The sequence below is a fragment of the Lissotriton vulgaris genome, chromosome 1_1 (genome assembly GCF_964263255.1).
Source record: "Lissotriton vulgaris chromosome 1_1, aLisVul1.2, whole genome shotgun sequence".
NCBI classification, from domain to species: Eukaryota; Metazoa; Chordata; class Amphibia; order Caudata; family Salamandridae; genus Lissotriton; species Lissotriton vulgaris.
The window spans coordinates 1,293,069,704-1,293,089,259 of record NC_141685.1 but is presented as its reverse complement, the minus strand read 5'-3'; the positions used below and the strand labels follow the sequence as shown (position 1 = coordinate 1,293,089,259).

The 19,556-nt window shown below is 45.9% G+C and overlaps 1 protein-coding gene across 4 annotated transcripts in view; it reads left to right on the top strand.

The window, feature by feature from the left end:
- Window positions 1-19,556, top strand: part of PRR13 (proline rich 13) — a 184,006-nt gene that overhangs the window by 79,671 nt on the left and 84,779 nt on the right. The window contains exon 1 of one of the 4 annotated variants that reach the window (XM_086965375.1): window positions 13,902-14,016. The exons of the other annotated variants lie outside the window; for them this stretch is intronic. The gene's annotated coding sequence lies outside the window, so the exon portion shown is untranslated. Of the gene's footprint in view, window positions 1-13,901; window positions 14,017-19,556 lie in introns of those variants that run through there. 4 annotated transcript variants of the gene reach the window in all.

The following is a 19,556-nucleotide window of genomic DNA, read 5'->3' as shown; positions in this document are numbered from 1 at the left end:
GAACAGAAGGGAAAACCGGGCAGAGACATGGTGCAGCAAGGGGTACAGAAGGAAAGACCGTGCAGAGAGAGTGCACAGAGGGAAGAAAAAGGGGCAAGGACCTCGTACAGGAGGCGAGGGAAGACAGACAACAGCAGTAACGGACACAACAATGAAAATACTGGCAATACAATAAAAGCAATAAAGCGTTGAAAGGCACATGTGTATAGGTTACCGTTACTTGACAGGCAGGTGAAAATAGATGCAGCCATGATCAGCAGTAGGATTTTCGTGCTGCTGTCTGATTGCTCACTTTCCACAAGCCCTTGGGTGAATTATGTGTGCTGTCAAGCTTTCATATTCAGACATATCAAGCTCTTATTCTGTGTGGCCTTTGCAGTTTGTTGTTGGCAAGGGACGGGGCAGTGGGCATCCTAACAGGAGAGGGTCATGTCAGGTGCCACGCAAGGCCTCTCTGAAATATTCCTTAACTGCACTGCTCATCCCTTGGTGGTAAAATGTTTTTCTGCTGTCTGTGACTAAAGATTATGTCTAACAGGTTTATGGTAATTGGCATGGCATTGTTCCATGATCTCGCTGAAACAATATGCCTCCTGTGCAGATACCTTCCTGCCATCTTTTGCACTTCCATGATGAACTCCTAATATAGACCTTGAATTTGCTCTGTACACTGGACTTATCGCTTTGTGCACTATCTTGTTGGAATTTTCACAATATTCGTTGCTCCTTGGGGCATGTCTTTATTATATATATAAATTTCTTTATTCGGCTTTTCACAAGGAAAACCATAAAAGGAACATTTAAAAAAACACATTTACATATTTACACAAAAATACAATTTACAGTAGTTTGTTCCAAAGAAATTCATACAAAGACAATTTTATAAGATTTTAAAAAAGAATATTTCATTTCAGTTATTCTCGTTAAAACTAATTCCGAGGTAGGTTTTATAGGTTTCTCCTGTGTTTCCTAATACATTTCAGAAAGTTAAGAACGATATAACAAACTGATTCAGATTCTAACATTTGGAGACGAAGCATTGCAGGGCGGCATTGCCTAAGTCCCCAACGCCTCAATGTTGGTAAAATCCAGATTCTCCTATGAGGGTGATGGAATTTACAAAACATGATAACATGCATATTAGACTGTTTTGATTCCCCATCACAGGGACAAAAGGGAAGAATTGGGTCCCAACTGTTACTCACGGGGAATGTCACCAGTCTAAAAAAGTTATCCAATCTGAATCTTGACAGTAACATCCTCTCGTATGTAGTGAGCTGAAGTGTTAGGTACGGCTGGATGGAGTATGTTGTCTGAACCATGTTCGCATGCAGAACCGAAGGTTTTGACGACTCAGAAGTCAGTCTCAGTGTCTCTAGATGTCTGAGTGCTAAATTCTTTAAGGCTTTCTTAGGAAGATAGACCATTGTCTCTGGCTGGAGGTAGTAATTCTCAAGACCAAGATCTTTTAGGAAATTTCTAATGTAACTAAGCCACTTTACTTTTGAGGACTGCTCAAGAGCCATTGTATCAGCCACAATTGATTGTGTCAGCGCATTTTTGACCGAGGTCCAAACGCGCCTCCACAACATCAATGGTTGGATCTTTAGCAGATCCTCTAAGTAAGGGATTCCTAATTCCAAATGAGAGGCATAAATTGACGTGCCTCTCGGGGTGGCTAGAAGAAATCTTAAAAATGTATTTTCTGCTACCTGGAGTGCACTAGTATCAGTATGACCCCAGACTCCTGCTCCGTACAAAGCGATGGCCTGGCACTTGGCGCTATAAATTTTCAGGAGCTCCACTGGTGCCCTCCTCCCCAGTCTCTGCGAGAAGCTCATTAGGGCCGCTGTAGATCTTCTGAACAGATGGCATCTTGCCTCTACTGCTGGTCTCCATGACAGACTTTCGTCTATCATGATTCCAAGGTATGGGTACTGGGCAGTAACCTCAAGTTTTTGGTTATCGAGATAGATGTCTTTTACTCGTTTTTTCTTAGAACCAGTTATCATGACAAACGTTTTTTTAACATTCACTTTTAAGTCAAGACCGCCCATGAAGGCCGTATACCTATTCAGAGAGTTCTGTAGTTCTCGCGGTGTGCGCGCGAGAATGACAGCGTCGTCCGCGTAGAGCAGGGCAGGGATCAGGCGCTGTTTTACGCGTGGGAGGTCCTTGGCCCCCCTCATCATCTCCAGCTCCAGACCGTTGGTGTACAGAGAGAAGAGGAAGGGGGCCAGGACACAACCCTGCCTGACTCCACGCTCCACGCCGAAAGGCGTCGTCAACTCTCCATTCAGGCCAAAGCGCACTCTTGCCGAAGCTCTAGAGTAGAGTTCCCTCAAGAAATCTAAGAGAGGGGGATCCACACCCATTTGCCTTAAGACCGTCCACAGCTTTGTGTGCGAAACGCAATCAAAAGCTGCGGACAGGTCGACATAGACCATGTACACCATACTCTTCTTTGCCTGTGTGTATTTCCCCAGAATCAGACTGAGATTTAGGGCCTGCTCTACCGTTCCGAACCCCTCTCGAAAACCAAACTGGAGATCGGAGATAATGGCTCTCTCATCCGCCCATTGCTGAAGTCGCTCAAGTATGACTCTCCCGACAACCTTGCCCAATGAGTCCAGCATTGAGATGGGGCGGTAGCATTTCACATCCTGGCGGTCCCCTTTTTTAAAAATGGGGACCATGATAGACTTAGTCCAGGAGTTTAGGAGACCCACATTTGCAGCTGCTGTGCAGACTCTAGAAAGAATGGGAGCCCAGAGCTCCAAGTTGAATTTAAAAAGGTCCACTGGGACCCCGTCTGGGCCAGGGGCTTTCCCATTCCTGCTTGATTCTAGGGCCACTAGTAGATCGGGTATATCAAAATGCAATAAAATTGGGTATTCTACAATTGGGAGGATGTTATCAGGCTCGGTTATGATAGAATTATTTTTAAAAATGTTTGTGAAGTGAGCCACCCATGTTTCTTCATCAATGGCCACTTCAATCTTTGGGGTATTGTTGTCGATGAGATAGGGGGATCTAACAGTTCGCCAAAAGGCCTCGCTATTTTTTTCGACAGCACTCGTGTGGAGATCTTCCCAGAGTTTCTGTTTCAATTCCTGGATTCTTAGTTTACGTGCCCTTCCGTATTGAGACCTAAGGAATTGAATCTGCCCCGCATCTCTGGGTTTATTATGTAATGCGAGTTTTAATTTAGTGAGGGCCCTGGTGCAACTATGATTGAACCAGTCGTTCTTAATAAGGGGCTTGGGCATCGATTTTGCAGTCAATAGTCCCTTGATTTTTTCTAGTATTTGACCGAAGTTAGTTAAAACTTCTTCATGATTTACCGATAGGTCCAAACATTTAATAATATTAGGATATGCCACGTCCACCAGTTTCTTTGTGATTTCATTTGGATTAATTTTTCCCCATTTTTATGTATAGCCATTGTGTTTGCCTAGATCTAACTTGTTCTGGGCGAGGGTTTTTGCTATTACTGTGTTTTGGGGCTTATAGTCACTTAGATTAATATCCATCCTCAGAGCGAGGTGATCGCTCAATGAGTTTACAATGACCCGAAAGGCTCTAGCTGTGTGCGACAGGCCTGGTGACAGGAAGATGTAATCAACTGTCGTTTGATGGCCCCTGCCCACGTAGGTCGGATGGAGGGTGTTTTGGTCTGAATATAGCGTGTTAGCTATTACAAGATCTAGATCAGAAAGCAGATTGTTCAAGGCATTTCCCGCCTTAGTATGAACAAAATGCACTAGTGGGGCATCAAATTCATCCACAATCCCACAGCAGGCTGATTTTGTCTGCGGGCAAGGATGAAGATTGAAATCCCCTCCCCATAGAAGATGAGTTGCCCCGTGTCCATCCTTTAGCCGGTAGGGTTGTATTAATCTCTCCTGGACATTACGTAGAAGGGTCAAAAATTGGTCGTCCTCTAAATTATTATAGGAGTTGACCAAGAGAATTGTCTCCTTATTCTCAAAGGAAAGAGAGAGAATTTGAAAATTTGGGTCTGAGTGGACGTTGAACACTTTTAAAAGTTTTAAGGTGTTTGCAATGTATGTTATTAGCCCTCCTTTGGGTCTACCTATTGAGCTACGGACGGCTGGAATAAAATATGTTTTATAGCCCAAGAGATGGAGCTCTGTTGTCGTCCATGTCTCTTGAAGGCAAATTATTTTACATGGGTTCAAAAAGTGAAGGGCCGTCCCGTCCTCTACCTTTGGACGTAGGCCCGCCACGTTCTAGACAAGAATAGGTATTAAGAAAGTATCAGGTTTTATAGCTTCAGGTTCGATAGTTAACGAGGGTGTACTTGTTTTTAGAGACAACTGTGGTAAGTTAGAGTTATTAGATTCAGTTTCCATTGATGGTCAGTCGACCATTTCAAGGCCGCTAAATCTATTACTCAACGGAATACTGTACCATGGGTCCCAGCGGGGTGGTTCTCTGTGGGTCGTCCTCAACATGTGTGGTCCCCATTCTTCCCATCCTCCTCCCTGGTAACGTGAACCCACTAGCTGCCAGGAGTTATCATAGTCACGATGACGAGGGCCACCAAATTGTCTTGAATTAAAGTGATCGAACTGGCGGGGAGGTGGTGCAGCCCAAGGAAAGTCATGACCATGATAAGAACCATGGGATTGTCTGGAGGGGTAGAAAAAAGAAAGAGGTTTAACATCTATCTCTCCATTTACCCTCGGGTGGTCCCGAGAGCAGATATAATCTACGACTCGGGGATCTTCAAAGGTAATCACGATGCAGTCTCCTGAAATCGTTTTTCTACCTTTTCCCACCCATGGGGTCCTACGTACAGTCAGAATCCTTCCATACCAAGTTGGAGGCATAGGACGGTTGGTATGTAGCCAATGTTGTGCCTTATTTTTCAGGGACCACATAGGTTCAGCGTTGTGGTCCGCTAACTCGGGCACCCCAGTCATTACCACTACGCAAGGAGATGCGTCCAGAGGCAGGTCTACTGGAAATCTGGCTTCAGCGAATCCTCTAGGGACGTCTTTGTTAGAGACAGGGATCGGGGGTTTTGATGCTGGAATTTGAATTGCCGGGGTTTTGGATGTTACTTTATTTGATGCCACTGTCTTAGGAACAGGTGTTATTGTTGGCGTGGCATTTCCCTGTGGCAGAGTCGTGACATTGGTGGATGGAATCACTGTGGTCTTTCTTTTCGTTGATATGGGAGTTACAGCTAAGGATACATTCTTTTGAGTGATTGTGGGTTTCGGGAGAGTATTCCCGGGCTTAATGGAGGGTTGTTTGTTGTGGTTAATTCCCCCCGTTTTTAGTATCCCTGACGATTGGTTGTACTGTGGAAGATTAGCCAGTTTAGATAGTTGGATCTCCATCTGGGCTAGCTTTGCTTCCACTGGTTGAAGAAAGAGTTTTAGAAGGTCAGCAATCTCTTTTATCAGGTGGGAGTTACTACTATCTATTAGTACCTTACTACTAGATAAAAGAATAGGGGATTCCAAATTGATAGGAGTGGGGATGTCGTGATCAGGATGATGGACCATCGCAGGAACTACTAACTGTTCTATGCTAGGGGGTGGATTCTGTGAAATACTAGCGATATTATCGGTCTCATTAGATATAGGATTTTTTGGGTGGGTCTTTTTTTTCCTTATTGCGCCTTCCCTCCTTCCCCTTGCTTTCACTCTTTCATCTGATGTCATTTGTGGAAGGGTATGTGGAAGTAGTTCGGGTGTTCTTTCAAGATCTGAGCTTAAGTGTGAATCGGAGAGCTGAGAAGCCGACAGATCCACATTATTATGCAAACTACGCCTACCGTCACAGAGAGCCCTCTGCCCTTCATTAGTATTGTCAGGCAGAGGGGTTCTGGCGTCAGCCAAATTACCCATAGAGGATCTTTTGGCAAACGCTAGGTCCAAGGAAACTCTTTCCTCCATCAGGGAGATACTTTGATCTATGAATGTATTAGCCTTGGTGATAAAATCATCCATGGGACCTAACAGTTTCCCCGCGCTACCAGAGGCCTTAGATTTATTTCCTCTAGTTAGCATCCTGTTTAGTAAAATGAGAAAGACAAAAAATTAATTAAAAAGGTTGTTAGAGGGGTGGCCCAGTCCAGTCTCTCCGGTCCTCGAACGGCCTCAAACGGCCCGCCCTTTGCCCGGGCTTAGCCCCGGGCGCTACCTCGCAGCGGTATTGTAAACCTACTAAATAGGGTGGAGGAGGGGGCGGGGCAAGCAGGGAGAGCGTCCCAGCTGTTAAGGGTTAGTCAAGCAGGGACTCCTGGGCAATGGAGTCCCTGCGACAGCGCTCGCAGCCCTGCAGCAAACACAGTTCTCCCCTGGGCAGCCCTGTTGAGCGCGAACCCTGAAGCAGCGTTCTCCCGCCGAGTCCAGTCCGCGATGCGGGACCCGCAAAGCGGGTCCGGCGAGGTGCTGGGTTGACAGAGGGCTGAAGAGCCGGCAAACAGAAGTCCTTTCCTGGTGCTCCACGAGGTATGGCAATGCTTTCAATAGTGTTCCGCAGGTCAATCAGGCACACGGGTTTTTCACCAGCCAGGGAGGGGGCGGGGCAAGCAGGGAGAGCGTCCCAGCTGTTGAGGGTTAGTCAAGCTGGGACTCCTGGGCAATGGAGTCCCTGCGACAGCGCTCGCAGCCCTGCAGCAAACACAGTTCTCCCCTGGACAGCCATGTTGAGCACGAACCCTGAAGCAGCGTTCTCCCGCCGAGTCCAATCCGCGATGCGGGACCCGCGAAGCGGGTCCGGCGAGGTGCTGGGTTGACAGAGGGCTGAAGAGCCGGCAAACAGAAGTCCTTTCCTGGTGCTCCACGAGGTATGGCAATGCTTTCAATAGTGTCTTTATTATAAAATGCTTCATAATTGTATAATATTTTAGACCTTCTTAAACTGTGAATAGGTAAAAATGCTAATAATTCACAATCATTCAACATGTTGCTGTAAGGAAGGGGCACCACTCCAAGGCTCTGGAATGAGAATGTAGAGGTGCTGCTATGGCTGAGAGCAGGAGACTTGTACCACTAAATAATACACTGCTGTATGCATACATGTCCATGCCAATAGACCCAATTCAGGCTGTCCCCCTCTTGAAATTGCCTCTGCTTCAAAAGGTGTTTTTAAAAAGAAATTTAAATTATACAAATTGCTTGGGGGTCCCCGGCTTCCAGTAGTGATTCAGTGGGGGTCCTCAGGAGTCAAAAGTTTTGGAACCACTGCTGTAGGCTACACACAGATTTCTACAGTGTGCGTCTAAGATCATGGATTGATTGTATTATAACTTCTAGATTTAGCTTGTATCAGCTCTTTACCACTGAACTTAGAGACCAATAGTTTATCAACAAGATATGCGTACAGGGTTCTACATTTCTGCCCTTCAAAAATGAGTTACTGTATGTTAAGCCAGTTAGACAACAAAGCGAGTTCTAGATGACAATAGTCTGTCTTTGACAGTTGCTGGACAGACTCAGGGAAGCAGTACAGATTGGTACTCCTGCTGTTTTTGGCATATAATTCCGACTGGTTTTTGGAACAGCAAATTAGATTGCAACAAATATTCTGGACACAAACACTGATAGAGTCTTGAGCTTTCAAGTCAATCACTCTTCCTTGTTTCAAAATGTTTAAATTAGAATTTTGACGTAAAAATAGCATTTTGGCTCCTCTCTGAAATCCTATTAGCCACCTTATTTTTATGTACAAAACTTACCTTACTGCTTATAAAATTCTGTTCTTTCAGTGGTGCCGTCGCATTGGAAGGCTCGGCTCTAATTTATTATCCTTTGACACATCCATATACCTTAGTGCCACCAAATGATTTGTATTGCCTTACTGTGTAATCCAAGAGCGAGAAATGGCATTATCTATGTATATTCTGAGTAGGAATCTCTCAAGACTCATTTTGGGATTACTGTGGGTAAGGCACAAGGCTTGGTGACCACTTTGTTGTATAAGATCCGAGTAGTCATTTGTGGATTTTGGCCAAATTTTATTGGGTAAGCAGCCACGAGGTAATACATGGCCAGGTGACCCTTGACCCTGCTCGCAGGTCAGGTCGCTCCCCACGCCGCACGGCTCCTCCTGTGTGCTTGTGACTCCTGCCCCATTGCCGCTGCTGCCGAGAGTTCGCCGCTGGTGTGCTCCTGTGTCTGTGGGCTGGTGACTGCTTGCTCCTATTTCTGTACTCTATTTTTATTTTATCTTTATATTGTAGTCGGATCTAGGCCCTTTAGTGCCCTTTGCCCTCTGTAACCCCCCCGCTCCCCGCTTCCCGCCGCTGCACCCCTGCGCACCGCCCCCTTAGCCTTCTGTGTCCCGTCCCGTCCTCCAACGCCCATTGGCCGCCCCGCTCCCGCCTCCCAGCTGATTCTCCCTCCCACTTGGCCTTTTATGGAGGACTCCTCGCGGCAGTGAGTGTGACCCTTGATCCTGCTCGCAGGTCAGGTCGCTCCCCACACCGCACGGCTCCTCCTGTGCGCCTGTGACTCCTACCCCACTGCTGCCGCTGCCGAGAGTTCGCCACTGGTGTCTCCTGTGTCTGTGGTCTGGTGACTGCTTGCTCTTATTTCTGTATTCTATTTTTATTTTATCTTTATATTGTAGTCGGTTCTGGGCCCTTTAGCACCCCTTGCCCTCTGTACCCCCGCGCTCCCCGCTTCCCGCCGCAGCGGCCCCGCCCCCTTTGCCTTCTGTGTCCCGTCCCGTCCTCCAACGCCCATTGGCCGCCCGCTCCCGCCTCCCTGCTGCTCCCCCCTCCCACTTGGCCTTTTATGGAGGACGCCGCGCGGCAGTGAGTGTGACCCTTGAACCTGCTCGCAGGTCAGGTCGCTCCCCACGCCGCACGGCTCCTCCTGTGTCCCTGTGACTCCTGCCCCACTGCTGCCGCTGCTGAGAGTTCGCCGCTGGTGTGCTCCTGTGTCTGTGGTCGGGTGACTGCTTGCTCTTATTTCTGTACTCTATTTTTATTTCATCTTTATATTGTAGTCGGTTCTGAGCCCTTTAGCGCCCCTTGCCCTCTGTACCCCCGCTTCCCGCTGCTGCACCCCTGCGGCCCCGTCCCCTTTGCCTTCTGTGTCCCGTCCTGTCCTCCAATGCCCATTGGCCGCCCCGCTCCCAGCTGCTCCTCCCTCCCACTTCGCCTTTTATGGAGGACGCCGCGCCAATGGCGCGCCACAGGCACGCCAAAGGCAAGCCCGTCTGCGCCTGTCCGCGCCTGGACCGCGCCCCGCGCCAGAACCCCTGGACCCCGCACCCCCCGCAATGCCAGACTCCGATACAACGCCAACGACCTCCTCGCTCTCAACACCGGCTGGGACCACGGCTGCTTCCACGAAACGCATCCACGGACCCTTCTCCTGCCACACCTGCAACTTCTCCTGTGACAGAACCACCAAACCTCCAAGGACCGGACCCAACTACCTCTGCTGAATACTCCTCAACACCCGCTCCGCACGCAAACACGCCGTCGAGCTTTGGGACCTACTCGACACAACGGCCCCAGACGTAGCATTCCTAACCGAGACCTGGTGAAACGAATCCTCGGCACCGGACATAGCTATAGCCATCCCGAATGGCTACAAGATCACCCGCAGGGATTGCGCCAACGGGATCGGAGGAGGAATAGCCATCGTCCACAAGTCTACACTCCAGGTCCACACCCTCGCCGACTACTCTCTCAACTCCGCCGAACACCTTCATTTCCGGATCCACACCGGCCCCCAACACCACTCTCAGAGGAACACTCGTCTACAGACCTCCCGGACCCCGGGCCCTGTTCAGCGACTCCTTCGCCGACCTCGCCAGCACCCACGCACTCGCCTCCACGGACTACATCCTCCTTGGGGACCTGAACTACCACCTTGAAAACAACAACAACACCAACTCCGCCACCCTGATCGCCAACCTCGGCCTCCGACAACTCGTCACCGAACCCACCCACGCCGCCGGCCACACGCTCGACCCCATCTTCTCCACAAGCACCCACGTCACCTTCAAGCACACCACCGAACTCCACTGGACCGACCACCACTGCATCCACTTCACATTCAAGAAGGCAACCACGCACCACCACACTCAACAGCTACCTCGCCGCTGCTGGGGCAAAATCCCGAGAACCAACTGACCTTCGCCCTCGCCCTGGACCCTCCAACCGACCCAACCACCGCCGCCCGAAACCTCAGACTGTGGATCGAAGACTGCGCCAACACCCTAGCCCCGCTAAAGAAGCCCTCCATCAACCACTCCAGCAAGAAAGCCGTCTGGTTCACCGAAGAACTCCAGACCTCCAAACACACATGCCGGATGCTAGAGAAAAAATGGCTCCAAGACCGCACGTCAGACAACCATGCTGCCCACAAGGACGCCATTCGCAGACACCACCAACTCATCAGAACAACCAAGAGATCCTCCGTCAAAGCCCGCCTGGAGAACAACGCACAAGATTGCAAAGAGCTCTTCAGCATCGTCAAAGAACTCTCCAACCCCAGCGCCAACATCAACGACATCCTGCCCTCGCAAGGACTGTGCGACTCACTGGCCACCTTCTTCCACCGCAAGATCATCGTCATCCACAACAGTTTCAACACACCGCCAGCCGCGACCATGACAGACCCCACCCCGAACACCACTTGCACCAACCAGCTGACATCCTGGACCTACGTCAACGACGACGAGACACGAAAGATCATGATCTCCATCCACTCTGGATTACCAGCAGACCCCTGCCCACACCACGTGTTCAACAAAGCAGACACCACCATCGCACCCCAACTACGAAAGGTCATCAACATCTCCTTCGACTCAGCAACATTCCCGGAAAGCTGGAAGCACGCCAAAATCAACGCCCTCCTCAAGAAACCCAAGGCGGGCCCTAAGGACCTCAAGAACTTCCGCCCCATCTCCCTGCTCCCCTTCCCGGCGAAGGTCATTGAGTAAATCGCCAACATACAGCTGACCCGCCACCTCGAGGGCAACAACATCCTAGACCCCTCACAATCCAGATTCAGACGGAACCACAGCACCGAGACAGCCCTCATTACCGCCACAGATGACATCCGACGCCAACTAGACAACGGCGGTACCTCAGCCCTCATCCTCCTGGGCCTGTCAGCCGCCTTCGACACGGTCTGCCACCACACACTAAGAACACGCCTCCAAGAAGCCGGAATTCGTGAAAAAGCCCTGGACTGGACTACTTCCTTCCTCTCCGACAGAACCCAGAGTGTCCGCCTCCCACCCTACCGTTCCAAAGCTACCAACCTCATCTGCGGCGTACCCCAGGGCTCATCCCTCAGCCCGATGCTGTTCAACATCTACATGGCCCCCCTCGCACAAGTGGCCCGCCAACACGACCTGAACATCATCTCCTACGCCGACGACACCCAGCTCATCCTCTCCCTTACCAAGGACCCGCAGACCGCCAAAACCAACCTCCACAAGGGTATGAAGGCCGTCGCCGAGTGGATGAGGAGCAGCCGCCTGAAGCTGAACTCAGACAAGACGGAAGTCCTCATCCTTGGCCCTACCCCATCTGCCTTGGACGACTCCTGGTGGCCGACAACACTAGGAACAGCACCGACGCCCGCGGACCACGCACGCAACTTGGGAGTCATCCTCGACTCCTACCTCTCCATGTCCAAGCAGGTCAGCGCCGTCTCCTCCTCCTGCTACAACACCCTTCGCATGCTTCGCAGGATCTAGATCAGTGGATCCCGATCAATACCTGAAGAACGGTGACCCAAGCCCTCGTCAGCAGCCGGCTGGACTTCGGCAACACACTCTACGCAGGAATCCTGACCAAATACCTACAGTGACTACAACGCATCCAGAACGCCTCGACCCGCCTGATCCTCAACCTCCCCCGACGCTGCCACATCACCCCCCACCTCAGAGACCTTCACTGGCTCCCCATCAACAAGAGGATCACCTTCAAGCTCCTCACCCATGCTCACAAAGCACTCCACAACTCCGGACCAGCCTACCTGAACAACAGACTCAGCTTCTACACCCAGCGTACCACCTCCGGAGGCAGATCCTTCTCCTTCCTCGCTGCCGAGACCTGGAACACCCTCCCCACCCACCTGCAGCAGACCCAGGACCTGCTCACCTTCAGGAAGCTTCTCAAGACCTGGCTCTTCGAGCAGTAGCGGCTGACCCCCCGCCCCCCCCCCCCCCCCAGCGCCATGAGCCCCTCACGGGTATGTAGTGCGCTTTTGTTGCATCCAGAGAAGACAGAATCCGCTTTGTAGGTTAATGAAGATTTATTCATAAGAACAAGTACAGCTCTCAAAGCTTTACAGATTCAGTAATTGATTGATTGATTGAATTATAAATATTACTTTAGTTTTGCTGTGGATTTACTAAATTGCTTGTACCTGATGCTGTAAAGGTTCACTGAAGAACATTACAGGCCATTTTAAGTTGTGGAATTGACGAGGCTGACTGATGGACTTAATTGAAAGCTTTTACTGAACCCTGCCTTGTAATTTCTGAAACAAGAACTTATACTGGTTCTGGCAAAAACATTATTAAGATTCTTTATGGCTAGGGATGGAATTTGTTCACTTTGCCATCCATCATCTTTAATGATAGCTTTATTCCAATGTAAAATCTAGGTAGTATAACCAAGTAGTGATAATACAGTTCAGGACATTATCAAATTCAACCTACTTGCAGTTGCATGTCCATGGTCTAATACCCTCGTTTACCAAAAGTAACAAACAATTCTGTCACTGTTGTGGCTATTTGGCGATGGCAAAGAGACGGTCTTTCAAACTTTAGAGGGTTTGAATAGTATGAGGAAAGTGTATTTTTCCTTTGAGTTTACATCTGACAAAGTAGTGACGGATTTTGATTAGGTGTAAAGACAACCTCCTACATTAAATGTTCTCCTTTTTCTCTGACTATATATGTGGTTTTGTTTTGCCAGATAGTTGTGCTGCCTATCAATACAATTCATAATTATCTATAGATTCCTTTCACTTTAAAAAAAAAACATATTCTATTGGTTTTTACAAAATAAGGACATTTCATTTGTTTCCAGTGGGAAAGTGCATACATCACAGAATTATGGCATATTAACTGTTGAAGGACATTAATACTACTAGTATCTGAAGATTCAATCTAATAAACAAACTCCCTCCCCCTTCCCACTCATTACAGATTCCTTTCATAATGATGGTAATTTCAGCAGATTGTGGATATGGCCACAGGTTTTACATCTGTTAAGTGTTTTGTTTCTAGGGATTCTACTGCCTGTCGATAATAATTTAATTTGACAGCCAGTCAGTCACATTGTTTGCATCTTCCTGCCATTCTCTTTTTCAAGATGTAGGTTTGGGTCTCATGCCCTGCCAACTGCTAGTGAGATGGATTTGTTTGTAGGCATTGCTTTCTGTCATTGGTTTGTTAACTATCAGATTGGGTGGATAGTATCTTTTGACTTTGCTACCTGTAGAACTGTTGTGTGTCAGTAGGTTTTAGTGCAATACTCCGGTTTTGTGTGTCCTATATGTTGGTGTGATTGTTTTGACTAACAGGTGTGTGTGAATAGAGGAACTAGGGAAAGGATAAACAGAAGTTAACCTAGAAGACTGAAAGTACTGGGATTTTTATGTTAGTGATGTTGACTTAGAGGTTGAAGTAGAAACACAGAAATCGGAATAATTAATACTCCAGATCCTTGAAATGAATCGATTTTGAGCAAATAGCTTTGGACAGAGTTTCTTTACCTTTTTAGGTTTCGCCTACAGCGCGCATACATTGTCAGCGAAAGCTATTGTTTCTGGGGCATACAAATCTTGGAAGGTGCTTAGAGTCCACCCATTACTTACCTTTACTTACCATTGTTTCACTCTCATGTTACTTTCTTTTCCTTGCTTCCTTTACGCCAGCGCCCCGTCTTCATCTCCGCTTCCTCTTGGGCTTCCAGCCTTCGTCCATGCCATGGAGCATGGACCAAGTACTACTTCCTATGGCCAGTGTCCTTCCACTAGCCAGCAGCTTCTAGCAAGTACTTTTTTTTACTCTCATTGAGTGCATGCCTCTTCAGTCACTTCACCCTTCCCTCTTCCCGCTCACGGTTGTTTTGAAACCAACCCCCTCCCTTCTTCTTGCCATTGTTTTGACCCAGCCCCTCCCTACTCCTGCTCACTGTTGTTTTGACCCACCCCTTCTACCCCTGCTCACTGTTGTTTTGACCCCCCCACTCCTTCCGCTCGCTGTTGTTTTGATACACCACCTCCTTCCTTTGTCCTCCCGCTCGCTGTTTTGATACACCCCCTTCTGCTCGGCCTTGTTTTGAATCTCCCCTCCCGCACGCTGTGATGTTTATGCCGTTATTTTCATCAGCGCCCTCCACGCGCTTGTTGTTGTTTTGACTCGTTCCAGGTGCTAAGTAGCCTGCTCCTCTCTGGTTCAAGAGAGTTGGCAGCAGCACCCAAAAGCATCTGCTTTCACTGTATTTGTGACGCTGAGAGGTACAACAATTGCTAAATGACAATTGTTTCATTTAAAAAGTAGGTAGTATTCAGCTAAATTGAGAGTACTGCCATGTATAAAGGGCCACCATCCACACAGTCCATAATATTTTGAAAATCCAATTTCTGAGCTTGGCAAATTGAATAGGGTTGGTTTTGGTTACAGGAGTACTTCTAATTACATCAGAAAGAAACTTCCATACAAGCAAAGCATTTTCTTTTAAAGGCACTGCTTTTAGGGAAACGTGGGTGTGTTTCAGAGAAAGCGGTAGAAAAGGAGTAGTCTATGGGTCAATGTAATGTTTGAGCTCCAGAATTCTTCCCTGTCCTGGTATTGCACTCTGTTTTAGAAAATATTTTTTTATAGTAGAAACGTTTCAGGTGAATTGTAGACACTTTGGTTAAATTTGCTGCCCTAAAAATGTTGTAGGTATGTTTGTTGTATTTGTATACTTTTCAAGGGAGACAGATTGACTAATCCAGAACCCCATCCACAAAAGCATTTCTACTATAATTTTTGGATAGCATGGATCCCCCTACATCTTTAGATTTTGAAAGGTTTGTTTTTTGTGCCTTCATAAAGATCTAGTGCATTTGAAATCTTTTTATATAAATACATTAACCATATATTCACACTTTTCTGTATGGGCATAATTTATTTTTTTAACTATTCATCCTCAGCCTCTTGATGATAATCCTCTTAGAATAATTACAACACTCTCCTCCCCACTGTGAATTTGCCAACCTTGCATATTTTACATATTCTGTTGTACTCTTAACATTAGTTCATTTGTCAGCACTTAAACAGGTGCTGTTTGCACTCTAATCGGGCACACCAGAGTATTCTGTAAACCGCCAAAGGCGTCTACATGCGTGCATCCCTTAACCCTCAGAATATCTTCATACTTTTCCTTACATTAAGCCATGTTGCACAATAGCCTACGCTACTGTACATCATGTCTAAAAACACATTGACAAAGCTAGTACATCCCACAAAGATGAAACCTATTGGCTTTTTCAACGCTTGTTATTTATGTGGATTCACCACTTAATCATTACTGGAACCTCCACTGAGCCATTACTGGAAGCCAGGGATCCCAGCTTAAGCCATTTTGATGATTTGAACCTTAAAACAATGCACAGACATACAGAAACAGGCATTCATCAAATAAATACACAAATAATGAAACATTTAATTTGTTTCACAAATATAAAAAATTTAAATGTTCATTTTAACTAGAAGGTTGGGGATTTTCTAAATTCAACTGAGAACACCCATCTGCATACTATAATCTGTCTCATGCATTTGTACAGCTCCTACGAATCAGTTTGAAGAGCCCAACTTAATTTTTAGCCCTAATTTCAAATTCCTTCACATTTAAGGAATTTTTTTAAATGTACATTTTGCTTCTTTATTTTAGTTCAGTTCAGTTCATAAACCTTATTCAGATAACTTGGTATCCATAAAAGCACAGCATCATAACTGATCAAATAGTAAAATGGAGAGTAAAAATACATTGGTGATAAATAAATTACAATTATATGAAACACGACATTATAACAAGTTAGATAACAGATGGAGAGAAACAAATGATTATAGTTATATAAAATACCAATTCATCCAGCGATTATAAAAAAAAAATGTGTTTGTGCATAATTAAAAGCTCAGGGATTGGACATTGTCTTACATGCTCGAGTGGCAATTCTCAGAAATGTGGTTGTACGAAAAACCAACTCTTCATCAGCCAGAGTGAGTATGCATGAATAAGCAGTATCCAAACTAATGGGCCTCCTTTTTTTAAAAAATGGGTGTAAAAGCCACTTAATATATTTCATATAAAATTTGCAGAAAAACAAAAAATGTAGAATTAATTGGCCACTCACCCCATCATATGGACATGGTATGTTATCCAGATTGGGATGGTAGCCAAGAGGGAAGCACAATACAAATTTGACAATTCCTGCTCTTAGACGAAATAAAAGGCTCCTTTCCCAATGACTCATAGGTAAGGTGAGATAAATAGTTGGCGGATGGCAATACTGTTCTATGGATATATATCTAAGAACAGAAGATTTCTTAGATTCCACGCTGATCCTTTCTATATTATATAGCAAATTGAGGGCACCTCTGAACTCTTTTTTTTTATGCAAGGTTTCGGCTGTGCTAGGGTTTGTGAAAATACAGTCTTTGTTAACACTGTACAAGCTTTGGTACACTCCAGACAGCCAAGGGATATCCATCCCTTTCTCACCCTTAACACAATAAGTAATAATCTCTCTAGTTAAAGAGGCAGCCTGATTCTTCCAAACTGATAACCAAAAAAGAGCCGGTCAAGCACGTATAAAGTCTGTTATATAATTTAGATTGAGTTCCCTATGGCAGATGTATTGAGTAGAGATTGGGATACCCAACAGTTTTCTTCAGAACCTATTTTCTTCCTGCTGAATGCAGGAATTGTTTGCAATGCCCAAATCTCAGCCCTGTACGTGGCTACCGGGACACATTGCAATTAAAAAACTTTTAAAATAGCTAAAATAGCACCAGTAGTCTTTGGGCGGGGAAGGCTAAGGATTGAGTTGATGGCCTTTGAGAACTTGCTCCAGGAGTGGGTAAGTTGCTCAGTCCAGGAGTCGTTCACAGCAAAGACCACCCCGAGGTAGGGGGATGTGCAAGTGCTTGTCAGTTTCTGGCTACCCACGACAATGGAGCTGTGCTGGCGTTTCCCGGGTCCATGTAATGTTCTTATCTTTCTTCTCTTTCTCTTTACTTTGCCCTTTTTCTCTTTCCTTTATTCTTCTTTAATTCTATGTTCTAGAATCCAGCTTGGATTCATTCCTGCCTTCAACCTCTGATGCGAACAGCCGTTTGCTGTGGGTCCTGATACTTTGTATCTTATTTAGATTAATAAACAAGTCTTCAACTAAAGACCGCTTTCATCGCCTCCTTACGCCGGTACATAATTGGTACCAGGAGTGGGGTTGAGAAATTGCTACATTTCTCCCCTCCCACCAATGGACATCGGTTTCTTTTAAAACTGTCTCTACGGACATCAAAAACTTTGTTTCAGAAGCTACTATTTCCTGGACTGAGTCTTTCCTTTCGATTTGGGACCCGCAGGCATTCAGGTCTGTGTTTTTTTTTACTTTTCTTTGACGGCATTGCTCTTCCCTCTACAACCGTCATTTCTTTGCACAAGTCAGCGCGAGTTTGTATGGCCCAGCGTTAGTGTCGCCTAGCAACTGAAGCGCCGTCACTCAATTGCACGAGTCAGCGCGAGTTTGGTTATGGCCCAGCGTTAGTGTTGCCAAGCAACGGCAGCGTTCCTCGTGTGTTGCTGTTCAGCGCAATCTTGTCTGGTCTCTTAGCGTCAGCGTTGCCAAGCAACTGAAGCCTTCTGAGTAAGTTGCTTTTCACGCTTAGTTACGCAAACGTTACCCAGCAACCTTAGTGTTTCATCATCGGCAAGTTCTTCGTTCAAGACTTGCGAGTGACGCATTCCAAACTTCATCAACAATTTTAAGCCTTTATCTTGTCGAATGTTGGCTGCCTGCTCAAGACAAAGCCTATTATTAACACGCATGAACATTTTACAGAGAGCTACTTTGTGATGTCATTCAGCATTTCTTTTTGTCAAAAAGGGTAGAGACACAGTTCCATTATTGATTACATTTGTACCACCTCGGAGGACATTCTTACTTTATTCAGCTTATCCGCATTCTAATACCACTTTGGAGGATATTTTTGCTTATTGTTCCAGCTGTTCTCAAATATTTGTTTCTTGTTGCATTGTGACTTGGATTTTCAGTCCATTGTTAGCATATTTAAGAAAACTTTTCATTTTTATTTTAAAATATACAAGAGACTGTCATCTTAGGACAGAGCTCTACACCCTTCACCATTTCTACAAAAACCGGGTAAACCTGAAATAGTATGGAAACAATGGATTCATATTTTTGAAAATTACCTTTTCGCTATTGATGGAACAGAATATTCTCCTGCAAGGAAAAACGCTCTTCTCTACAATCATGTGGGTGTAGCTGCACATTTTTTTTGGGATAATTTACCTCCTTTTCCTAGACCTTCTGGTGATGGTACCTGGAATATTTACATTGAATCGAAAGAAAAACTTAAACTATTTTCAGATGAACCCAATGTTCTTTTGGAAAGACATAGTTTCTTTATAAGTAAACAAGCAGGGATGAATCTGTTGAAGAATATGTGGTCGCTCTTCGGGTTCTCACTTCTACATGTGAATTTGATAATTATACAGATGTTTCCATTAGGGACCAATTTGTTTTCAACTGTTTTTTTTTAAAAAATGCAGGAACGTCTGTTAACCTGTCGTAATCCTTATCTTTCAGAAGTTATTGATATAGGAAAAAGTACTGAACGTTCCATAATTTCTTCCCAAGCTTTATCAGGTCAAGAGGGTCATTCTCCCATATCTTATGTTTCAGATAATTCTGGATTTTGCTAAACTATTTCTGCCATCGGAGTTAACAAGAAAGTTAAACGTACCTTTTGTTTTCGCTGTGGTTCTAAAAACCATATTACAAATGTTCCTTCTTGTCCTGCTTTGGGAAAGAAATGTGGTAAATGTAAAAGAACAGGTCATTTTCAGGAGTTTTGCAAATCTCGTTGTTCTTTTCCATATGTTAGAATTCACAATGTGGGACTACAATCTCCTTCTGAATCACTTGGGAGGGAGAAGAAAAAATGTGATCCATCCAATTTCCTTGGAATGTAATCTCATGAATCAATTAGAGGGGAGGGATCACTTGTCCTGCTAACCTGGGTGTTCAGGTTGGTTGTATGTCCCTTGGTAAAAAACCCTCATGCATGTGAGTTGATGTTCGTGATAGCGGTATATCTTGGTTCTCCGCTCCTTTACTCACGTGACTGCATAATCATTGGGTTAGTTGGTATGCAGCCTCCACCTGAAGGTGATTTCCCAAGGTTAAAAGCAGTTCGCGGTGGCTGTGAACAAAACACTGGAATTACTTATGTTTAGACATATATAGGGAATAGAGGGGTTGTGCTCTAATTGTAGGGGTGAGGACCTTTAATTG